Source organism: Cetorhinus maximus, chromosome 13, assembly GCF_964194155.1.
Source record: "Cetorhinus maximus chromosome 13, sCetMax3.hap1.1, whole genome shotgun sequence".
NCBI lineage: Eukaryota > Metazoa > Chordata > Chondrichthyes > Lamniformes > Cetorhinidae > Cetorhinus > Cetorhinus maximus.
Window position 1 is genome coordinate 94,458,769 of NC_135891.1, and position 22,067 is coordinate 94,480,835.

The 22,067-nt window shown below is 42.5% G+C and overlaps 1 long non-coding RNA gene across 3 annotated transcripts in view; it reads left to right on the plus strand.

Moving 5' to 3' along the window:
• Nucleotides 1-20,524, plus strand: part of LOC144688842 (uncharacterized) — a 48,248-nt gene extending 27,724 nt beyond the window's left edge. Inside the window, exons 3-4 of one of the 3 annotated variants that reach the window (XR_013578491.1) lie at nucleotides 1,436-1,523; nucleotides 8,266-8,367. This is a non-coding gene — a long non-coding RNA (uncharacterized LOC144688842). Of the gene's footprint in view, nucleotides 1-1,435; nucleotides 1,796-8,265; nucleotides 8,368-20,263 lie in introns of those variants that run through there. The other 2 variants (XR_013578489.1, XR_013578490.1) reach the window with 2 other exon arrangements.
• Nucleotides 20,525-22,067: the final 1,543 nt, after the last annotated feature.

A 22,067-nucleotide genomic window follows, 5' to 3' on the forward strand; every position in this document is an offset into this window, starting at 1 on the left:
CCTATTATCTGATTGGCACCATTTGGTCTGCCTTCCTGCTCATCCAGTACAGAAGCTCAGTATTAGTGTGTACACTCATGAAGTGTGTACATTCATGAAGTTGCTGTTTTTTAGGGAGGTCCCACATGCATGCCCTCCTACTAACACCCATAGATACCTGCGCGCTGGAGAGAATGTAGCCCTCAGCAGGTTGACATTGCAGAAATACAGGACATCCAGCAAGTCCCTCTGTGACCTTTGCTACCTTGATAGAAGGATTACCTCAGTTCACCAAGTCTGTTGCTGGAAAACACCGCTGAACCTGCTGCCACTGACAAAGCAGCAAGGAGAAGTGGGAGGTTACAGTGCATCAGTCTATCCATCGAATAAAAAGAAACAAAATGTGTTTCAATAGTTTTTTGTCGGCTGACATGATGTGTAGGGAATGATTTGGGATAAGTAGGATAACATATGAAAGAACGATTAGCAGAATATTTTCCATATGGTTTTTAAAGAGGAGAATCACATGCCAACATTTGAATGAGGTTATGTAGTTCACAAGAGGGGAATTTATAATGGCAGATATTTCCCCTATGCTCTCCTCCCTGGTTTTGTTCCCTCTCCCCATTCTCTGGTCTCTGTTAACCCCTCCCCTATACTCTGTTCCTTGGCTCTCACCACCAACAACCCACCTGTTTATCATGCTCTCTTCTCGCCCTGCCCCCATGCATCTTCCCTCCCATGTTCTGCCCCCTGGCTCTCACCACTGACCAACTACCCCCTCACCCCACCCCGGCATGCTCTGATCCTCGGCTATCCATCCCTTCACGTACTCTACTCTGTGGCTGTCCTTCTTGCCGTACTCTTTCCTGTTTCTAAATGCATCTTCCCTCTCATGCCCATACATGACCGCAACCATCTTGAAGGACAAGGGCAGCATATACATAGGAACACCACCGCCTGGAAGTTCCCCTCCAAGTCATTCACCATCCTAACTTGGAAATATATCACTGTTCCATCAGTGTCGCTGAGTCAAAATCCTGGAATTCCTTCCCTAACAGCACTGTGGGTGTACCTACACTACAGGGACCGCAGATGTTCAAGAGGGCAGCTCACCACCACCTACTCAAGGGCGATTAGTGATGAGCAATAAATGCTGACCTAACCAGCAAAGCTCACATCCTGTAAATGAATAAAAAAATAACTGTTCCCCAGCTCTCCCCACTTCATATTCTGCTTCTTGGATCTCCTCGCCCACAAGTTCCCCTCTGCTGCCCCATTATGTTCCCGGCCCCCTGCTGTGCTTCACGTCCAACCACCCACTACTTCACAGTGCCGAAGAATATGAAAGACTTTGTGTTAAACTGGGAAGTTAATGAGACATCATTGTTTGTTTCTCTGAAACAGCTTTGTATCTTAACCAACCCTGATATCCCAATTATTTCTCTTTTTGCAGATCAATTCTACACGCACTTCCACGTGAGCAGGTTGATTTAAAGCAACTTGTGTGATTAAATTACAATGCACGTTTCAAGCTGCTTCAAGTTGGTAACTCACTTTTACAGTTGCTTAAATAGCAGGCACTGTGTTTCTGCAAATCACACATACACTTATCCTGATCATAGCCCCAGCGCTTCCACTTCACGCCTCTGCCAACATGCAGATTCTTTAATTGGTGTTGACACACGATTATTTAAAACTAAAGTTTTCATTGAGAATTGGCGTATTTGAAGAACACATTTTTCATCGCATGACCAAATCAAAGGCAAGTAACCAAACTGTGCAGGGAAAGTTCTGAATAGAAAACAATGAACCCATTTCCACTCAGAATCTGTGTTTAGAATGATTGACTGCACATTTAGATTATGTAACACACTATGAATGGAGGGAATTGAGAGTGAATTCAAATTAAAACCACATGATTTGTTCTGTTGGATTCAATTCAATTTGGGTCTGGAATAAATTAACATCAAGTTTCTGATTTTGTTTTTTTTTTATTTTTGCGATTGTCCTCCGAAAGTTTACGTATCTGGGTAAAACAGAGTTCACATAAGACCCAGAGCATTCGCATTATACAGATATTTACTTGTGTAAGTGAATGATGATAAATACTGCATTACACAATACTAACATCTAAATAGTATCGGATAATTAGGTATTTGGAAACAATAGAGTTTCACAGATAGGCAGGATTTTCATGATGGTTGGCTGCATACCAAATGGAGAGGCAGCATCAGGGCAAATTGGCCACTTAAGCATTGATGCCATAGAGATGGTTAGTGTTTGCTTTGTCATTTGCATGGATAGTGAAGAAATAATTGTTGCTTTTCTCACACATTTTCATTTCCAGGCACAAACAGTATGCTACATCTTGAGGCTGGCATACATCCCACAGATGTTTCGGCTGCATCTTTATAGTGAGAGCATTAGGTTACATAACTACGTAGGAAATAGGAGCAAGTTTATGCCATAAGGCCCCTGGAACCTGCACCACCATTTAATAAGATCATGGCTGGTTCCTACCCACTCCCTTTCTGGATTCCCTGGGTGTCCAAAAATCTATCAATCTCACCCTTGAATATACTCAACAATTGAACATCCACATCCTCTGGAGTGGAGAATTCCAAAGATTCATAACCCCCTGACTAAAGACATATTTCCTCAACTCAGTCCAAAATGGCTGTCCCCACATCATGAGACTGTAAGCATCTATCCTGTCAAGCCATCTCAGAATTTTATACATTTCAATGAGATTTCCTCTCATTCTTCTCAATTCCAGAGATCATTAGGTCCATTCTACTAAATCTCTCCTCATAGGGCAACTATCTCATACCAAGAATCAATCTCTTAACCTTTGTTACACACCCTCTAAGTCATGTATACACTTCATTACGTACAGAGATTATAATTATACACAGTACACCGGGGGTGGTCTTGCCAAAGCCCAATATATTTGCAGCAAGGCTTCCTTGCTCCTAACCCTTGCTCAACATACCTTTTGCCTTCCTAATTGCCTGCTCCTGCATATTAACTTCTGTGTTTCTTGTACAAGGACACCCAAGATCCTCTGAAAACAAACGTTTAATAGGTTTTCACCGTTAAAAATATTTTCTTTTTCTATTCTTCTCGCAAAAGTTAATAACCTCACATTTTTCCATGTTTTGTTTCATCTGTCAACTTCTTGCCCAGTTACTTAATCTGTCTCTAGACCTTTTCAAACCCTTTGCGTCTTCACAACAGCTTACTGTCCCACCTAACATCAGTAAGCTTGTATACATTACACTCAGTCTAAGTTGTTTTTTTTTATTCTTTCATGGAACCTGGGCATTGCTGGATAGGCAAGCATTTGTTGCCCATCCCTAATTGCCCTTGAACTGAGTGGTTTGCTCAGCCATTTCAGAGGGCAGTTAAGAGTCAGCCACATTGCTGGGGGTCTGGAGTCACATGTAGACCAGACTGGGTAAGGATGGCAGATTTCCTTCCCTGAAGGACATTAGTGAACCAGATGGGTTTTTACAACTATGGATGATAGTTTCATGGTCACCATCACTGAGATTAGCATTTAATTCCAGATTTTATTTATTGAATTTAAATTCCACCAGCTTCCATAGTAAGATTTGAACCTGTGTCCCCAGAGAATTCGCCTGGGCCTTTGGATTATTAGGCAGTGACATTACTACTACGTCACCACCTCCCCCAAACATAGATTTTTTAAAAATTCTTTCACGGGACATGGGCGTTGCTAGCTAGGCCAGCATTATTATTGCCCATTTCTAATTGCCTTTGAAAAGGTGCTGGTGAGCTGCCTTCTTGAACTATGCAGTCCCTGTGGTGTAGGTACATCCACAGTGCAGTTAGGGAAGGAGTTCCAGGATGTTGACCCAACGACAGTGAAGGAACAGCAATACGGTTTCAAGTCAGGATGGTCTGTGGCTTGGAGGGGAACTTGCAGGTGGTGGTGTTCCCATGCATCTGCTACCATTGTCCTTCGACGTGGTAGAGGTCACAGGTTTAGAAGGTGCTGCTGAAGGAGCCTTAATTGCTGCAGTGCATCTTGTAGATGGTACACACTGCTGTCACTGTGCGTCGGTGGTAGAGGGAGTGGATGTTTGTGGATGCGGTGCCATTCAAATGGGCTGCTTTGTCCTGGATGTTGTCAAGCTTCTTGAATGTTGTTGGAGCTACACTCATCCAGGCAAGTGGAGAGTATTCCATCACACCCCTGACATGTGCCTTATAGATGGTGGAAAGGTTTTGGGGTGTCAGGAGGTGAGTTACTTACTGCAGGATTTCTAGCCTCTGACCTGCTCTTGTAGCCATAGTATGTATATGGCTGATCCAGTTGAGTTTCTGGTCAATGATAACCCCCAGGATGTTGATAAAAGGGGATTCAGCGATGGTAATGCCATTGAGTGTCAAGAAGAGATGGTTGGATCCTCTCTTGTTGGAGATGCTCATTGCCTGGCACTTGTGTGATGTGAATGTTACTTACCACTGATTAGCCCAAGCCTGAATGTTGTCCAGATCTTGCCGCATATGGGCACAGACTGCTTCAGTTGTAAATAGCTGAGGTCTACCACTGATTGCTTGTGAGATCCTATTAGTAACAGCCTGTCAACCTGAAAATGCCCCATGTATTCCTATTCTCTGTTTTCTATGTTTTAATCAATCCTCTATCCATACTAATATATTACCCATAACCCCTTATCTTATGCAACAGCCTTTCATAAGACACCTTATCGAATGCCTTTTTAAAATCCAAATACATTACGTCCAAGTTTTTCTTTATATCCTGCCAGTTGCATCCTCAAAAAACTCTTAACAGATTTCTCAAACAAGATTTTCCTTTCATAAAACCATGTTGACTCTGCTTAATCATATAATTTTCTACATGCCCTGTTACCACTTCACAATGGATTCCAGCATTTTCCTGATTTTTTTTTGTCTGGCTAACTTACCTGTAATTCCCCGTTTTCTCTCCCTCCTTTCTTGAATATTGGTGTAACATATGCTGTTTGACAATCCACTGGGTCCATCCCAGAATCTAGGGAATTTTGGAAGATCGCGAACAGTGCATCCACTATCTCTGCAGCCATTTCACTTAGAACCTGAGGATGTAGGTCTTTTGTTCCAGGAAATTTGTCAGCTTTTGGTCTCATTAATTTATCCAGTGTTTTTTCTTCACTAATATTAATTACTTTAAGTCCTTCACTGTCATTAGACCCTTCATTCCCTGCGACTTAGGAACATACAAAATAGGAGCAGAAGTAGACCATTTGGCACCTTGAGCCTACTCCTCCATTCAATAAGATCATGGCTGATCTATTCATGTTTTGAGATCCACATTCCCATCTATCCATGATAACCTTTGATTCCCTTGCCAAACATGAATCTATCTACCCCTGCCTTAAAAATATTCAGTGACCCCCACCTCCAACGCCTTCTGAGGCAGAGAGTTCCAAAGTTGCACAACCCCTGAGAGAAAAGATTTCTCCTCATCTCTGTCTTATAAAGGTGACCCCTAATTTTAAAACAGTACCCCCTAGTTCTGGACTCACCTGCAAGAGGAAACATCCTTTCCACATCCACCTTGTCAAGACCATTCAGGATCTTATATACTTCAATCTAGTCACCTCTCATTCCTCTAAACTCCAGTGGAAACAAGCCCAGCCTGTCCAACCTATCCTCATAAGACAACCCATTCATTCCAGGTATCAATCTAGCCTGAACTGCTCCTCTGAACTGCCTCCAATGCATTTACATCCTTCCTTAAATAACGAGACCAAAACTGCAGACAGTATTCGAGATGTGGTCTCACCAGTCCTCTGTGTAACTGAAGCATAAAATCCTTACTTTTATATTCGATTCCTCTCATAATAAAGGATACCATTCCATTAGCCTTCTTTATTACATGCTGTATCTGCATACTAACTTTCTGTGACCCATGCACGAGAACATCTAGATCCCTTTGCACCTCGGAATTCTGCAGTCACTCTCCGCTTAAGTAATGCACTGCTTTTTTTATTATTCCTGCCAAAGTGAACAATGTCACATTTTCCCACATTATACTCCATCTGCCAGATTTTTGGCCACTCACCCAACTTATCTATATCCGTCTGCAAACTCTTTATTTCTTCTTTACAACATACTCTCCTATCTATCTTTGTGTCGTCTTCAAATTTAACTACCATGCCTTCGCTCTACTCATCTAAGTCATTAATGTAAATTGTAAAAAGTTGAGGCCCCAGTACAGGCCCCTGCAGGACTCCACTCATCACATCCTGACAATTAGACAAAGACCCATTTATGCATAGTGTTTTCTGCCAGCCAGCCAATCTTCTTTCCTGGCTAATATGTTGCCCCCTACACTATGAGCTCACAATAACCTTTGATGTGGCACATTATCAAATGCTTTCTGGAAATCCAAGTACAGTACATCTATAGGCTCCCCTTTATCCACAGTGCATGTTACTCCTTCAAAGGACTCTAATAAATCAGTTAAATGTGGCTTCCCTTTCATAAAACCATGCTGACTCTTCCCGATTATCTTGAGGTTTTCTAAGTGCCCAGCTATAACCTCTTTAATGATTGAGTGTAACACCTTCCCACAACAGACAGAAGCTAACTCGCCTATAGTTTCCTGTTTTCTACCTCCCTCCCTTCTTGAATAAAGGGGTTATATTGGCTACTTTCCAGTCTGATGAAACCTTTCCAGAATCTTGGGAATTTTGGAAAATTAACACCAACATATCTACTACTCATTAGCCGCCTCTTCTAGGACCCTAGGATGAAGTCCATCTGAACCCAGAGAGTTATCAGCCCCCAGCTTCATCAGTTGGCTCAGTACCACTTCCCTAGTGATTGTAATTTTACCAAGTTCCTCTCTCCCCTCCACCTCCTGATTTACAGCTATTACTGTAGTGTTTTTTGTATTCTCTATCGTGAAGACAGAAGCAAAATGTTTGGTCATTTCATCCGCCATCTCCTTATTATCTACAATTAACTCCTCATTGTCACTCTTCAGAGAACCAACACTCACTTTACCAACTATTTTCCTGTTTAAAGACCTGTAGAAATGCTTGCTGTCCATTTAAAAATTTCTAGCTAGTTTCCCCTTATACTTTAGTTTCTTTCTCCTGATTAACCTTTCAGTCATTCTCTGCCTTTCTTTATATTCTGACCACAATCATCTGACCTGTCACTCATCTTTGTGGAGTTATTTGCTTTTTCTTTAAGCTTGATGCTTTCCCCAACGTCTTTAGTTAATCACGGACGGTGGGTCCTCCCTTTAAAATTTTTCTTTATAATAGGATTATACTTATTCTGTGTATTCTGAAATATCCCCTTAAAAGTCTGCCACTGCTTCTCTATTGATCTATTCCCTAGCCTGGTATCCCAGTTCACTTCAGCTAGCTCAGCTTTCATGCCTACATAGTTGCCCTAATTTAAGTTTAAAATACTAGTCTTAGACCCACTCTTCTCCCTTTCAAAAAGGATGTAAAATTCAAACATATTGTGGTCGCTGCTACCTAAGGGTGCCTTCACTCTGAGGTCATTAATTAATTCTGTTACATTACACAATACCAAACCTAATATAACCTGCTCTCTGGTTGGTTCTAGAACATGCTGCCCTAAGAAACTATCTCAAAAGCATTCAATGAACTCCTCATCCAGGCTACTACTGCCAATCTGATTTTTCCAGTTTATATGTAGATTAAAGTCACCCATGATTATTGTGGTCCCTTTATCACAAGCACCCAATATTTCTTCTTGAACACTTTGTCCTACGTTGGTTACTGCTAGGAAGCCTGAAGACCACTCCCACTGGTAGCTTCTTTCCCCTACTATTCCTCATCTCCACCCAAGCCGATTCTATATCCTGACCTCCCAAACCAAGGTGATCTCTAACTATTGCACAAATGCCATCCTTGATTAACAGTGCTACCCCTACACCTTTACCTAGCTTCCCTATTTTTCTTGAAGGTTGTGCACCCCTCAATATTCAGGACCCAATCCTCGTCATCATGCAGCCAGATCTCCGTAATGGCTTTCAGATCATATTTATTTACTTCAATGTGTGCTATCAATTCATTTACTTTGTTGTGAATGCTGTGCCCATTCAGATGTAGAGCCTTTAGTTTAGTCTTTTTGTTATCTTTGTGACATCTAGTCTCGTTTCTTTGTGCATTCTTAGGTTTTTTTCTCTCTGTTCCTTCCTGCCATTCTCCGACCCTCATTTCCCATATTATTATTTCCCTCTCTTACCTTGTCTCTACTCTTTGAAAGACCACATCTTTCCACATTTGATCCCTTTCCCCCACTATTTAGTTTAAAACCCTCTCTACTTCCCTAAATATGCAGTTCACAAGAACACTGGTCCCAGCCGGGTTCAGGTGTAGACAGTCCCAATGGTACAGTCCCCACTTTCCTCAGTACTGGTGCCAATGCCCCACAAACCGAAACCCACTTCTCCCACGCCAGTTTTTGAGTCAGGTATTCATCTCTCTAATTTTATGTACCCTATGCCAATATGCACACAGTTCAGGTAATAATCCAGAGATTATAACCTTTGAGGTTCTGCTTTTCAATTTAGTACCTAGCTCCTCATACTCCCTACACAGAACCTCATCCCTAGTTCTACATATATCACTGGTACCTACATGGACCACAACAACTGGATCCTATCCCTCCCTCTGCAAGTTCCTCTCCAGCTCTGAGCAGATGTCCCAAACCCTGGCACCAAGCAGGTATCACAGCTGCCTGGACTCTGGCTCTTTGCTGCAGAGAACAGTGTCAAACCCCCTCACCATACTGTCCCCTGCTACCACTGCATTCCATTTTGTCCCCCCACCCCCATTTGAATGTCTCCTGTACCATGCTGCCATGGTGAGTTTGCTCATCCACCCTGCAGCCTCTTCTCTCATCCAAACAAGCTGAGAGAATCTCAAACCTACTGGACAATTGCAGACCCTCACAGTCCTGCACTCCTACCCTCTGGGTCCCCTTACCTGCCTCACTCGCAATCACACCCTCCTGTCCCTGACCACTGACCAAATCAGGAGACCCTATCCTAAGTGGTGTGACTGCCTGTACAAAGCATCCAGGTAATGTTCCCCCTCCCTGATGTGCCGCAGAGCCTGCAGTTCAGCCTCCAGCTCAATGACTCTGAGCGAAGTTCATCAAGCTGCAAACACTTACTGCAGATGTGCTTTCCCTGGTAAACACTGGCATCCAGGAGCTCCCACATGCTGCAGCCTTGACACATCACCTGTCCTTCCATCCTTAATGTGTTTTAAGTAAATACATAATTATATTGATCACTTATTTATGTTGCTTTTTTATATATTTAATTAACTTCACCACCAATTTGTGTAGTTTTTTAAAACTTAGGGATAGAATAGAACTCACCCACTTGAATACCAGATACTCATCAAACAGCTAGCTCCTTTCCCTGTACTAGAGCAGGAACCAATTCCTACAGGGTGAGAAGGATAGAAAAAGAAAACAAACACCTCATTTCCCCCCTTCACCAAACTCTCCCTCTCACCAAACTCCAAGTCTTCAGTTCAGTTACGCCAGCTGCACTCCGTTTGTCAATATCATACTTACGTTTTTTTGTATTGTCTATTGTGCATATTTATTTAACGTCTCTACTAGTTCCTTATTCCCCATTATAATAGTCTGAGTGGTGCGAAACAGCGAGAGCAGCGTGGCTAGGAAGAGCGCAGAGAGGGAAGGTGAGAACTCAGTCCGAGCAGCGAGAAACAGTGAGAGCAGAGGGGCTGGACAGTTTCCAGTCAGGTCAGAGCCTGGATTTGGAAAGAAAAATCGAGGTGTCACATCACAGGGACACAGGTAGGTGGTTGGCAGGTGAGAATTTCAGATCTAAATTAGTGAATAAACAGATGAGTCTCATCTTTTTTTATAAAGTAGGGTTTATTACTACTAGTAAGTTTATTAAGTGTTATTAGGAATCATAAGTATTAGTAATGTTATTGGTATGGGTAAGGTTTATTGATGGTAAGGTTTATTATCACTAGTAAGGGGTAACAAATATTTATAGGGTTTATCAATATTGCTGAGGTTTATTAATAGTAGTAAGTTTTATTAGTATTAGTAAAGCTTTTTTAATATTAGTAAGGTTTATTAACAGTAGTAAGGTTTAATTGCAGCGACAAGGTTATTTGTTGATAAATAGAGAAATGGAAGGACTGCTCCAATCTCAAGAGTGCCCATCCAGTGCTATGTGGGAACTCCAGGACACTTCCCATCCCCTGACTAATCATTTGTATAGGAAGTGTCGTCAGTTGCAGCAGCTTGAGCTCCAGTTTGTGGAACTTGAGCAATAGCTGGTGTCACTGCGGAACATCCATGAGGTTGAGTGTTACGTGTATAGCATGTTTATAGCTGTGGTTACCCTGCAGCTTAAGAGTATGTGGGGAGAGAGAGAAGAGGTAATCACCAGACAGTCAAAAAGGAACAGGCAGGTATTTCCAACCAGTATTCAGCTCTGAATAATGATGAAAATGATAGTTCATCTGAGGAGTGCAGCCAGAGCCAAGTCCATGGCACCAGGGGTGGCTCAGCTGTACAGGGGGGTGCAAGGAAGTCTGGAAAACCAATAGTAATAGGTGATTCAATAGTTAGGGGAATAGCTATGCATTTCTGTGTTTGTAGATGTGAATCTAGGATGGTGTGTTGCCTCTCTGGGGCCAGGGTCAAGGATGTCACTGAGCGACTACAGATCACTCTGACGGGGGAGAGTGAACAGCCAGCAGTCATGGTCCAAACTGGTACGAATGACATAGGTAGAAAGAGGGATGTGGTCCTGAATTTAGGGAGCTAGGTAGAAAATTAACAAGCAGGGTCTCAAATGTAGTAATCTCCGATTACTCCCAGTGCCACATGCAATGAGTACAGAAATATGAGGATAAGATAGATGAATGCATGGCTGGAAAGATGGTGCAGGAGGGAGAGCTTTAGATTCTTGGGACATTGGGGCAGGCCCTGGGGGAGATGGGACCTGAACAGGCTGGATGGGTTGCACCTGAACAGAGCCAGGACAGACTTCCTTGCGGGATGTTTTGCTAGTGCTGTTGGGGTGATTTTAAACTAACTTGGCAGGGGTGTGGGAACCAGGAGATAATATGAGGGAGGAGTACCAATGTTCACAGGATACTGGGAGAGGTAGCTAGTACTAGAATAGGGATAGCAATAGGTGGGGCCAGAGTAAAGGAGAAGGTAATAGTCTCTAAATCAGGGCGCATGTATGTGAATGAACAGAGTGTGGCAAATAAGATTAGTGAGTTACAGGTGCAGATTGCCATGTGAAAAAATGATGTGGCTATAACAGAGACCTGGCTCAAAGAAGGGCAGGAATGGGTGTTAAAAATCCCTGGATACAAAATCTTCAGGAAAGATAGGAAAGGAATAAAAAAGGGTGGGGTGGCAGTATTGATTAAGGAGAGCATTGAAGTGCTGGAGAAAGAGAAGGTCCAAAGGGATCAAGGACAGAATCTATTTGACTAGACCTAAGGGACAAAAAAAAATGCAATTACATTGCTCGATGTAGTCTCTAGGCCACCAACTAGTGGGAAGGATGTAGAGGAACAAATTTGCAAATGAATTACAGAGAGGTGCAAAAATTTTAAAGTACTTATAATGGTGAACTTTAATTATCCAAATGTAGACTGGGATAGTAGTAATGTAAAGGGACAGAGGGGGGCAAGAGTTTCTGGTGTGTATTGAGAAAAATTTTATTCAGCAGTAAATTTCCAGTCCAACGAGGAAGGAGGCATTGCTAGACCTGGTTCTTGGGAATCCACGTGGGCCAAGTGGATCAAGTGTTAGTAGGAGAACATTTAGAGGACAATGATCGTTGTAACTTATATTTTAGGCTGACTATGGAAAAGCACAAAGTCCAGAATAAGAAAAAATAACTGGGGAAAAGCCAACTTCAATGGGGAAAGAATGGATCTGGGCTGAATAAATTGGAGTTAAAAGTGGGCAGGAAAAACTGTAGCTGATCAATGGGCTACCTTCAAAGAAGAGATAGCTCAGGCACAATCAAGGTATTTTCCCTCGAAAGGGAAAGGTGGGGCAAACAAATGCAGAGCTCCCTGGATGGCAAAGGAGATAGAAAGTAAGATAAAGAAGAAAAAGTGTGCTTTTGACAAATGTCAGGTAGAAAATACAATTGAAAACCAAGCTGAATATAAAAGGTTCAGAGGAGAGGTGAAGAAGCAAATAAGAGAAGCAAATAGGGAGTATGAAAAGAGACTGGCAGCAAGCATAAAGGGAATCCCAAAGTCTTCTATAGGCATATAAATAGTAAAAGGGCTGTAAAAGGAGATGTATGGACCAAAAAGGGGATCTACACATGGAGGCAAAGGGCATAACTGAAGTACTAATTGAATATTTTGCATCTATCCTTATGGAGGAAGAAGATGCCACCTAGGCCATGGTAAACATTGAGGTAACTCAGACACTAGATGGGTTTAAGGTTGAAGAGGAGGAGATATTGGATAGGCTATCTGTACTTAAAGTTGGTAAGGTACCACAACTGTATCAAGGATACTGAGGGAAGTGAGATTGGAAATTGCAGAGGCACTGGTCATAATTTTCCAATCTTCCTTAGGCTCAGTGGTGGTCCCAGAGGACTGGAGAATGGCAAATGTTACCCCCTTGTTCAAAAAAGGGTGTAAAACTAAGCCCAGCAACTACAGGCCAATCAATTTAACTTCGGTGGTGGGGAAACTTCTAGAAACAATAATTCAGGACAAAATTAACAGTCACATGGACAAATGCAGGTTAATTAAGGAAGGGTAGCATGGATTTCTTAATGGAAGGTCAAGGCGTTTGACACAGTGCTGCACAACAGACTTGTGAGCAAAGTTATAGCTCATCGAATAAAAGGGACAGTAGCAACATGGATACGGAATTGGCTGAGCGTCAGGAAACAGAGTAGTGGTTAATGGATGTTTTTCGTGCTGAAGGAAGATTTGTAGTGGAGCTCCCCAGGGGTCAGTGTTGGGACCCTTGCTTTTCCTGACAGATTTTAATTACCTAGACTTTGGTGTACAGGGCACAATTTCAAAGTCTGCAGATGATAAAAAGCTTGGAAGCATTATGAACTGTGAGGATGATAGTGTAAAACTTCAGAAGGATATGGACAAGTTGGTGGAATGGATGGACAGATGGCAGATGAAGTTCAATGCAGATAAATGTGAAGTGATTCATTTTGGTGGGAAGAATATGGAGAAACAACATTAAATAAAAGGGTACAACTCTCAAGGGGGTGCAGGAGCAGAGGGACCTGGGTGTATATGTACATAAATCATTGAAGGAAGAAGGACAGGTTGAGAGAGCAGTTAATAAAGTGTTCAGTATCCTGGGCTTTATTAATAGGGCCTAGAGTACAAAAGCAAGGAGACTGAGTTGAATTTTTATAACCCACTAGTTCGGTCTCAGCTAGAGTATTGAGGCCAGTTCTGGGCGCTGCATTTTAGGAAGAATGTGAAAGTATTAGAGCGGGAGCAGAACAGATTCATGGGAATGGTTTCAGGGATGAGGAACTTCTGTTATGAAAATAGATTGGAGAAGTTAGTTTTCTTCGGAGAAAAGAAGGCTGAGAAGAGATTTGATAGAGGTATTCAAAATTATGAGGGGTCTGAACAGAGTAGATTGGGAAAAACTGTTTCCACTCGTGAAAGGATCAAGAATGAGAGGGCACAGATTGAAAGTAATTAATAAAAGAAGCAAAAGCGACACAAGGAGAAACTTTTTTACGCAGCAAGTGGTTAGGGTTTAGAATGTGCTGCCTGGAAGTGTGGTGGAGGCAGTTTCAATTGAAGCATTCAAAAGGAAATTAGCCAGTTATCAGAAAAGGAAGAATGTGCAGAGTTGTGAGAAGGAGGAGGGGGAATGATATTAGATGAGTTGCTCATTCAGAGAGCCGGTGCAGACAAGATGGGCCAAATGGCCTCCCTCTGCACCATAACAATTCTGTGAGATAATTTCTCCTGTCTCAGCCTGTAAGGGGCCTATGTTTACTTTTGCTACTCTCTTCCTTTCTACATTCTTGTAGAAGCTCTTGCAATCATGTTTAATATTTCTGATTAGTTTACTCCCATGCTCTACTTTCTCCCTCTTCATCAATTTTTTGGTCATCCTTTGTTGGCATCTAAAACTTTAAGCTTATTACTTTTCTTGGTGATAAAATAAGCCTCTACTTGAATCTAATACTATCCTTAATCGCTTTAGTTAGCTACAGATGGATCTCTTTTCCTGGTTGAATTCTTAATTCTCAAAAGAATTCAGATTCATTGAGAGTTATGAAATTCTTCCTTAAATGTTCACCATTGCTTAAATACCACCATACTTTGTTATGACCCAGGTGAGAAGGAGTGAACTGGTTCCCCTTTGTTCAACCTTCTCGGTTGATCACAACAAAGGTTGAAGTTTCTTCTTCACGAGGATGTAGCTTTTCCAAATCAGAAAGTATTTAACTATTTACGTAGTAATCAATAAGGAGCCAAACAAGGTTTTCTTCAGTAAAAGAAAGAGCAAGTTTATTAACCGCTAAACCCGAGGGAACAAAGTAATAGAAATGCGACATCACACACACACACACATACGTATCAGAAATGAGGGAAGTTAGAGTCCAATAAAAAAAGTTAAAATCATATACAGTTAGGTATCTTTTGCTTGTCCCTGAGGGGTAGATTGTCAAACATTACAGCTGATTTTGGTTAGCTGGTTTCCTGGATACGGTTAGATGTAGAAGAAGATGTAATTATTACGAGATCTTGGTTCCCTGGTAGATTTCTAGTAAAGTTGACTTCTGAACCGGTTAACACACTTGTTCCAAAAGAGAGTAAGAGTGCAGCTGTTCAGCTGTTTATTCTGCTGATAACTTTCTTGACATTCCCTGTGTCACTTGCAATCTCTCTGCAGTGTCTGCAGCCTGCTCTGTTATACTTCACCCATTGTGTATTTCCAAGGGGTTTTGGGTGGGTCTGTCTGTGGCAGCCATTGTTTCAATATCCAGCACTTTGCATTTTAGTGTCTGTTCCTTGGACAGTGATGAGTTTCGATGGACCTTTGAATTATTGGGAATGTCTCAGTCTTCACAGTCCCAAAGGTGTCATGTTTGTATTTTTCACCTTCACTTTGGAAGGTGGCTTTGTATTTTCAAATAGTTTCTTCTGTCTCATTTCAAATTACAAAACTTTTAGTCAGCGTAAAGCTGAAAGAACATTTTTTTAAATTAAAGGGGTATAGCCTTGAGATGTCTCCACATCACAAGGAATGAAATGAGATTCAATCTCATTTCATTACAAGGTATAAACAAATACAAAACAAAAAAAAAATACATTCACTCCTGTTCACTCTCTTACTCAAATTGCAACCATTCAGCTCTACTGTGGTCTTGATACCTAGATGACCGTAAACTGTGTTTTGCCCTGGATAACATGTTCTTACACTGGTTTTTCCTTTTCAGGTGGTTAGTTACAAACAAAACCTGTCTTCATTTGGAAAGGTTAGGCTGGCCTCAGGGTTCTAAAGTTGCTTTATTTTTTTGGTTGTAGGCATGACAGATAAATTTGTCAATAGCCTTGTGCCTGTGCCTTGTTGTAACTCTGGATTAAGTATTGTCCTAGGCAGGCTTGCCAACTGGCGGCCCATGGGCTGGATTGTGGCCCGTGAAGTCTCGCTATGTGGCCCATAAGCCACTGGTCAAAATGCTGGTAAGGCTGGTCAGTGAAATTAAAGATTTCTGCAAGGGGCTGTTCCTCCAACCACAGCCTTTTTCTCTCCCATTTTTGTTGATGATAGACTCACTAGTAAGCCCACCAACAGCAAACATGTGAGAGAAACAGGTTGTGATTGGAGGAGCAGCAAAGACCAGCAGCTGTGAATATGTGGAGATAGAGATAGAGAGAGAGAGAGAGACTGTGGGGCATGCGAGGCCACGTTTTCCCCCCCGCCCCCTCCCCGCTTCCCCTGGTTCCTGCCGCATTCCCCCATCCTCTCCCTGCTTCCTCTGTTCTCTCCACACTTCCCCTGGGATCTCACCACTTTCTCTGGGTTCTTGCTGTTTTCCCGCAGCTCTCGTCATTTTCTCCCCGCTTTTCGATACTATTCCCCGGCTCTCGCCATATTTCCCCGGCTCTCGCCGCATTCCCCTGGTTCTTGCCTCATTTTCCCTGGCTTCCATTGCGCCCCCCTATTCTGTCCCGGCTTTCCGTGACTCTCTCCACACTTCCCCGGCTCTCTCCACAATTACCCCATTTCTCACCACTTTCGCCCCAGCTCTTGCCGTGTTCCCCCACTCTTTCCCCACTTCACCCGGTTCGCACCACATTGCCACGGCCCCCACTGCTTTACCACAGCCCTCGCAGTGCACTCACGTTTGGGCGCCGCTAGGCCTCAGGCCTTGCTCCAAGTCTTGCTTCCCCTCTCATTGCACCGCCTCCCTTGCCAATTTAATGAGTGAGGGTAGGTGAGTGAGTGAGGATGGGTGGGTGAGTGAGGGAGTGAGTGTGGGTGAGGGTGTGGGCAGGAGAGTGGGTGATGGTGTGGGTGGGAGGGTGGTTGACGCATGGACAATGTCCCTGAACCATACAATAGTTGGATTTTCAACTGAGATTCTGTTACGGCATGATCCAATTTGTCTTAGCAAAACTGGAGCATTGAACACGCAACCATATGGATTACTGACACCACTTTTACTGTAAACATCTAATCCAGATACCCAACTGACCTAATGTTTACTGTTATTACCCATCCAAATAGAGGACCGACCATTCTTATAACGCTAATTATGAGCATGTGTGAGAGGGGTGAGTGTGTGTGTGTGTGAGTGTGAGTGTGTGAGAGAGAGGGGTGAGTGTGTGTCTGAGAGGGGTGAGTGTGTGAGTGTGAGGGGTAAGTGTGTGAGTGCGAGGGCTGTGTGTGTGTGTGTGTGTGTGTGAGGGATGAGAGGGAGGGGAAAGTATATGTCTGGCTCACTCCGAGTCTCAGGGCTCTCATTCACCCTTACCCTCAAACACCATCACACACTCTCATCCACTCTCACAGTGGTTGAGGGTGAGTGAGTGAGTACCCGAGACTGGGAGTGAGCTGGACGTACACACACTCTCACCCTTTCACACTCGTTTTATTTATTACTTATTTTTAAAAATTTATTTTTTGACATGTTTTTGCTCAGCAAGTTTCTTTTCATATATCAGGTTTTTTTTTAAATTCATATTTAATGTTGAGTCAAACCTTATCCTTCTGAAATTTGTTCATCGGCCCCTTGAGTGAGAAAAAGATTGAAAAATGGCCCCCCATGTGAAAAGGTTGGACAAGCCTGGCATAAAGGGTTTGGTTGGTTTACCTGGCTGTTAGCCCCCAGATTGCTGGTAACAGCCAAGATGCTCTTGGTTACCTGTGGGGGTATTCTGTGCTTCTCACTGGCCCTGCCTTCATGCCGTTTAGCACAGAGGCTTTTAACATGCAAATTTTTCAGATTGCTAGCCTGGTTTGCTCAGATCGGTTTTAACCCCTCACTGTCCACCTCTATAACCTGTGAAGTTATTAGCTCCAACCTCGGCACTCTTACAAATCTGATTTCTAGGAGGTTAGTGGGCTGTCTGTGGATTGTACTTTTAGTGAATTTTAAAACTTGGTCTGTTTCATCTTGCTCATCAGTGGTTCACCCTGCATAAGTTTCACTGCTATTCCCCTTGTGATCTCCACAAGTATTGCCTGTTTTGGGGCAGGTTCTCCTCTCTTCCTTTTATTACCTTTCCTGTCTCTCTTTTTCTCTTCCCTCAAATTCAAGTTCCAATTTCCACTGCCCCAATCTTAATTTTTTTGCTGTTAATTTATCTGCTTCAGTGTGCTCAATTTCCACCTCTAGATGTTTTGCCACCCATTCTAAGATATCCGTTTTTCTGGCTTTCAGGCAGAATGCCACCTCTAAGTGCCTAACTACACCCTTTAATTCTTCCGAAGACAGTGCCCTGTCTTCCAAAGACAGTGACCATGCCACATGAGCTGGGTCATGTTTGTGAAGTTGACGAAATTTATTTATTAATTTTAGAAAATCTTCAGGAAACCTCAGCCTGCATGTGGATGAGGCTTCCTGGAAAACGCGAAGGCTGCCTGGGCTCTTTGCCTGCCTGCCAACCTTAAGGTTGGATCGGCAGAGTTATTAATAGGGCAAATTGCTTTCTTAATGGCCTTAATAGGCCATTAACAGTTCGGCCGGCGCGCAACCGCCAAAAGCAATATCAAAATGACGCGCGATGACGTCGGGACGCACGCCCGACGTCATCGCGCGTCATTTTACACATTGGTATGTCACGCCCTCCCCTACACGCCGACAGCAATATTCTGCTCATAGAATAATACAGCACAGAGGATGGTCATTTGGCCCATTGATTCTGCATCAGTTCTTTCGAAGAGCAATCCAGTTAATTCCCCTCCCCGGCTCTTTCCTTGTTCAGTAGCCACCCTCCAGGTTTCTAAACAAAAAGTAAAAGTTAGGATCTATAAAGCCAGGTTCCACCCTGCAATCTGACTTTTCCAGTAGTGACATCAGCTGGAATCAAAACACAGGCATTTATCGAATTGCTACTATTGAATCTTTATACACCACGCTCTCAGACTGTGCATTCCAAATATTAACCACTCATTGCATAAAATAGTTTTTCCTCATGTTGCTTCTGGTTCTTTTGTCTGTGTCATCTGGTTATTGCCCTTCAGTCTTTGGAAACGGTTTCTTTTATATTTACTCTATATAAACCCTTCATGATTTCAAACACCACTATCAAATTTCCTTTTAGTCTCCCCTGCTAAAAGGACAATGACCCCAGCTTCTCCAGTCTATCCACAGAACTGTAATCCCTCATCCCTGGAACCATTCTAGTAAATCTTTTCTGTACCCTTTGCAAAGCTTTCACGTTCTTCCTAAAGTGAGGTACCCAGAATTGAACACAATCTAGGGCTGAACTAATATTTAATATAATTTTGGCATAACTTGCTGGCTTTTTGTAGTTTAGGTTCCTATTTATAAAGCCCAGGCTCCCATATGCTTTATTAATTGCTTTGTTAACCTGTCCTGCAACCTTCAAGGGTTTGTGCACAAACATCCTCAGGTCTCTTTCTTCTTGCATCCATTTAAACTTGTTAAAATTTAGCATGTACTTTCTCTCATGCTACCTATCAAAATGTATCACTGCATTTTTTTCTGCTTTGAATTTCATCTGCCATATGTCTGCCCATTCCACCAGCCTGTCTGTGTCATCTTGAGGTCTAATATATCTTCCTCACTGTTTGTTACACTTCCAAGTTTCTCATCATCTGCAACTTTCAAAATTGTGACCTGTACTTTTGAATCTAAGTCATTAATATACACCAAAATTGTAGTAAACCTGGGGAACAACAATGTTTACTTTTCTTCAGTCCAAAAAACAACCATTCACCCAACTCTTTGTTTTCTATCCCTAAGTCAACTTTGCATCCATGCTGCAAATGCCCCTTTTATCTCATGGTCTTTAAGTTTGCTGACGTGCATATGTGATACTTTTCAAAAATCCCATTGCAACCTGCATTGTTTTGTCTAAGGATCTTCTCACAGGCACATGCTACACCAGAAACTTTAAAATAAATGTCATTAGGACATGCCTTTGGAACTAAGTGCACAGAATTTGTGGTGATTTTTTAAAATCTTTTTTAAATGCAATCTGTTTTTGAAAGACTTCAAAACTGGTAATAGGATCATGGATAGGATGTTTTCCAAAGTGAAACAGAATGCAACGGATTCCTGCACTGTGATGGTCTGTCTCCACAAAGACATTATTTCCAGCTCTTAGCTGAGTAGTCAGTAGTCCGACTGAAATTAGAATTGTGCAGAAGTGTCTTGTTGTTATTCACCAGGAAAGCAGATGAAAATGCTAGCCTATGCTTCAATCAGTTGGGTTATACATGCCTAGGCTGCACTATGGCCCATTTTGTAGATGATCCCAGTGCTAATCTAGAATGAGGCAGAAGCAAAAGTGTTGACAGATGGGGTGACTGTGATTGCCATTAAGGTGCAGGTGTCCTTACACATGGCAAACATCTTCAGCCGGCTCTGTGTTGACCCAATGCCTTTCAGGGCAACATAAAATCCTGACCAACATCTTACCTGACCTTAGCCTCGATTTGTTGTCGCTGAAAGTTTTGCATTTGAGAAGCTTCTTCTGAAGTTGGTAATGGCGCTCATTTTTGCTACGTTTTTCTTCTATTACAGATGTTGGGATTCTCACTGTGCTTCACACCTTCATGTTTCATTACACATTCAGAAAGAGCTTATATTTATAATTGCTACTGTCTCTGAAGAAAGTTCACAAGTTTCTATTAATGGAAGATTGAGTTTAACATCTGTGATATGACCAATTCTCTAGAATTCAACAGTTGCAAAAGTGTTGATGGAAGATGCTACATAGGACGGTAGTTCATTCTGCTCTGGTTTATGCTTCAGATGTTACAAAAAGAGATAATCATTCTATTATGGTAATTTATGTGAATAACTCTTAACCAAATGAATAGCCTCCAGTAATCCCCTCTGTCTTACTGCTCCAACTCAGGAAAATTATTTTTATCATTCCACCCATCCTAACTCCTTGTTTACCCATCAGTGCTCCTCTTTCTTATCTGAGCCTGGTTCTGATCAGTCTTCTGCCAAAAAATGGCTGACAGTGAATTTGGTTTGCTATGATTCATGTTTGTCTTCTTCATGTTACCCATCATTTCCCATCTAAAAGTGCAGACAGTAATGATAAAAATTTTGAACAATACATAGTGATACTTGTGTCCAACTATTAGCCTGTGCTCCTAGTTCAGACCCAATTTAAATATTCAGTATGAGTGGGATGGTCACAAGGATCTAAGGGCGTTATACTTGGGCACCAACAATTTTGAGCTCCTGCCAAGAGGACGCCCAGGGATATGAGGCACTTGTTCTTATTGTGCAATCACTCCTCCTTATCTTGTTATTGGAATGCAGGCTACAGGAGATGTCAAAGAGATGGTCATGAATATGGGTGGAAGAGTTCACAAAGAGTGAAAGGTTTCGGAGAACAGTGAACTTGGAGGCGAGACAGCAAGGGAGTTGAGATGGAGATGAAAGAAAATGAACAATGAGGAAATACTTAGCGCAAAGACTGAGAGAGGAAAGGGAAGTGGGTATTTCGGAGAGAAACTTGGGAGTGTAGCTTGGGGAGGGCTATAAACAGCAAAGGTTTTAAAGAAGATGCAAGAAGGTAAAATGAGGATGAGAGGAAACATGGTGAGGTGGTCAAAGGAGGAGAAGAAGCCAGAGGATTAAGTGAGGAGGCCAAGGTCTGAGTTGGTGATGACGACCATTCTGCCACCTGAGGGTTTGGGGGAGTGGAAGAAACTGGTGGAAAATAGAGGGAATGCTTTGGTAAGTGGTGGTGTTACCACCCATAAGCTACTTTTCAGTCAGAGTCAGGATGTCAATATGTTCACAATAAAGTAATGCATAGCATGAGACTTGCTCCTGATTGAATGGATATTATGGAGGAATTCAGAGTGGGGTGGTGGTTATTGATCAACTGCCACAGAGTACAAGCTGGCAGTGCTGTATAAGATGGGAGGGAAGTTGGTGAAATTAGCCACTAATGGGTAAACTTGGTGGAAGGTTAGTAAGAGTGGAGCATGGGACATTTGATGATGCTGCTTGTAAGAAGGTAGTGATCGGTGCCCTGTTGGCCCCTTGAAGGAATGTCATGAAGCACAGAGAGTAGATGTGAACTTATTCAGTGGGGATTCAAGCTCTGCAAGGCAACATGAAAGTAAGAAGGCAAAGAGCAGTAATGAATTTGGTTAGAGGAGGTTGTAACGGTCCTGAGGGGAGAGAAATGAGATGTGCCATTGCCGGGTTTCAGGAAGGAGAAGAAAGAAGAGAGAAGTGAAAGAGGGACCAAGGGGAGATAAATCAAAGTAACATGTCATGCCCAGAGTGCCAGCCAGTATATGCATGTGAATGAGCGCAAGGGAAATTTGGTTTATATAGCTTTGGAGGAGATTAG